General features: G+C 51.0%; 1 protein-coding gene across 4 annotated transcripts in view; it reads left to right on the top strand.

Annotated features, from left to right (window-relative positions):
• Positions 1 to 401: 401 nt before the first annotated feature.
• The window catches only part of ENO1 (enolase 1), a 44,875-nt gene continuing 42,177 nt past the window's right edge, over positions 402 to 3,099 (top strand). For 2 of the 4 annotated variants that reach the window (XM_085609726.1, XM_085609729.1), the window contains exon 1: positions 402 to 480. The gene's annotated coding sequence lies outside the window, so the exon portion shown is untranslated. Of the gene's footprint in view, positions 518 to 3,099 lie in introns of all 4 variants that reach the window. The other 2 variants (XM_085609727.1, XM_085609730.1) reach the window with 1 other exon arrangement.

Here is a 3,099-nt window from a genome sequence, read left to right as displayed (position 1 = left end):
ACTACCACCACGCCCTGGTGAGTGCTGCCCAGCACGTACAACAGCGGCAACAGTATATCCTAGCTGCGCATGTCCGTCTCTGGGCCTGTCAAGGTTTCCGGAAAGAGACCATCTTAAAGCCAGGCATTTTTCTCTCCGATTTCTAGGATCTGTCCCAGAAGAAGCGACATTTCACCTGACTACGATTGGTCATTGCTGAACGCTGGGGACAGCCCACACTCCTCCCCTCAGCCCCATCACGAGAGGAGCGTGTAGGCAGAACTTCTCATCCAATGATAGGGGATCTGTAGGCTGTCCTAGTTCTGCTTTGGGCGTGCAGAAAACTGCAGATAGGAGGTGGAGCCTGTCTGTCAATTCTGCCCTGGCTAGGTGATAAATAGCGGCGCGAGCGCTCGCCTCTTCCCCACTGAGTCTACAGCAAGAGCCTCCTAGTCATCCTCAGCAGCCGCTTGAAGCCCAGCCAACTGCCACAGACGCTAGGTGAGCACTAGCAGGCAGTTCTTTCCCTCTCCCTCCAGTAAGCACACGGAATTGTCAGACGCCTAGAGCCATTGCTCAGTGATCGACTGGAGAGGTTATGAGACAATTGGTAGTGAGTGTTTGGGGGGGGGGGGGTGGTGAAGGAGCGCCGCATTAAAGACCTTCCGAGAGGGGCAATCGACCTGAAGATAGGGGGTCTCAGCACATCTGTTTCCCCAATTGGGGGGGGGGGGGGGTGAAATACCTTCGCCCCTTAACGGGCGGTAAGGGAACTGACGGAGGTTGTGAGGGCATAGGACAGACGCTGTAGAAGGGAAAGAGTAGGCGTGACATGAGCTGGGTGGGGCGTGAGACTTGTAGGTACGTCTTGTATGGTCCTGTTGGCGGTACTGGAAAATGATATGAATGAGGCTGGAGACATGGAACCTGCAAGGGCAGGTGGGGATCGAGAGCTTCTACGAGGGTGGGGGGGTTGGAGAGCGGGCTGTCTGCAAGTGGGGGATACTAGGCAATTGTGCGGGCTATAAGCGGGGCGCATGAGTTGAGGTACGAGCAAGAAAGAGCGGCTTGTTGGTATCTTGCCTGCTTATTAGGGTGTTCATGGGACTGTCGTGCCCACTACGGTTCAAAAGTGCTTTGGGATTGAGAAGGCTTGGGCATAAGCGAAGTGACGCGACAGGTGGCCCCGAAAATTACCCTGTTGAGGATGGTAGTTGACCTCTCTGCAGGTTACTCGGGGGAGGGGGGGCACTACTGCCCATCTGAAGTCCATGAAAACTTGGGGGCCGTACACACTTTGCTCACATTCTCTAGAAGGCGCTGATGAATCCTGATAGGAATCGGAGACCCGAAACCTGACAGGCGCTAGGAAATGAGGCGTGAAGGTAAGAGGATGTCGCAAATTTCAGGGAAGTATATTGGTGCAATGACCTTGTACGGTGTGAGACACAGTACGGACCGTGGTAACGAAAAGTGACGGTGACGAACAATGCTGTCTTATGCCAAATGTGGCAAACATTTGCATTTTGAATAATTACCCTGGCATTCTACGCTTGAGGTGAACTGCCTCCTCAGCGAAGATCACAGTATTCTATGTTTGGGGTGATCAGCGCTCTGTGCAAAAAGCCTGGCATTCTAGGTCTGAGGTGGCTTTCCCCCTGTGCGGAGAGCCTGGCATTCAGTGTTTGAGGTAACCTGCGGCCATGTTTTAGGTGACTTGGACCCGATCCAACGAGGAGACGATAGCTTCCCTTAAAGCAATCCAAGCGGAAACTACAATCTATGTGGAGAAGGGACTGGCTGATATTAGGTGGCCGGGCCTGAATTGTGCATATTTATGGGAGGTGTCGCTAGTTGAGTTTGACGGGCCCGATGTCGGTTTTTATATGGTCGTCCCTTCCACGGATCATTATTAGAGTAGGAATCAAGCGTTTATCCCCACTGGACTCAGGAACAATCCCCGTTAGCTTAAAAGCTATGGAGGGGATATCCCAATCTCCTGGGAACAGCTGGTGTCTGCGGGCCCTCTCGGACTCCCTGTCGCTGAAGTGCCCTCCCTCGCTCTGCATTGCAGGGTTTGGGTTTCTAGCTGTGCAGGGACCGCCGAGGACGGCTGCTTAATTTAGTCTGCATGAAGCAGCAGTGCTTCCCACAAATGGGCAATACAGCCGTCAAAGCGGGCAACTTGAGTCTGCAGCGGGCAGCTTGTGCTCTGGGCGGGCTGTGGTGCTCCAATCGGGCTGTCTCAGATGGAAAGTCCTGCTCGAAAGAGCAAGGTCCGAAGTACAGCTGTAGTGAACTCCAGTGCGTGTTGGCTTGCTTGCAAAGCGCCTAGTGCAAACCCGTTACCGCCTCTACGCGCTGTAGGGTGGGGTAATGGGAGGGAAAGTAGTCAAAGTACTTGTTTGCATGTTCGATAATGTATACAGTTAAGCAGTAATATGGATGTGCAATGCCGGATCGTTATTATAATTTGATTATCTGCATCAATTCAAATGGTTTCTTTTTATAAAATTATAACAGAAAAACCCCTTTCTGAGGTGGGAGTACCCTGGCGAACATGTTAACTTATCGCTTCTAATTATGTTCATTATGTTCTTTGCTGAATACACGCACTTAAAGCATAACTGTGACATTTTGTCCCAGCGCTTCTGATTGCTGAATGGGGAGCTTTTCTGTGACAGGGTCTTTGAAGTCTTGGTTCCTGTATGTCGACTGCTCGCTACCCTAGTTTGTGGTATTCTTGAGTCGTTTTGCGTCACGGAGGAGGTTAGTCAAGTTGTATTCACTATTCCAGGAAACTGAGTCACCGTTACAAACTGAGCGAGTCCCAGATGGCTGATGGAGAGGATGGCATGCCCGTGTAACTGCAATGCAGCTAGAGATGTCCTTGAAATGAATCGATCATGCCACACACATCAACCTGCCCAAGGGGCGTATAGCCTATTGATGAAACCCGCTTGTCTGTGTACTGGGTATTTTTGTTATCGTACTAGCCAGAAAATGGCGACTGTAGAACCAGAAGACACTGGCGGGGAACAGTAAGAGGAATGTGTGGCACTATTAGTGGTTCACGTATATGTGTTTAAAGTAACCTTTAATATGAGAAACAATAAAAGT

Source organism: Triturus cristatus, chromosome 1_2 (genome assembly GCF_964204655.1).
Source record: "Triturus cristatus chromosome 1_2, aTriCri1.1, whole genome shotgun sequence".
Lineage (NCBI taxonomy): Eukaryota > Metazoa > Chordata > Amphibia > Caudata > Salamandridae > Triturus > Triturus cristatus.
Note: the sequence above shows the minus strand (reverse complement) of the source record. Positions and strands in the feature narration are given on the sequence as shown.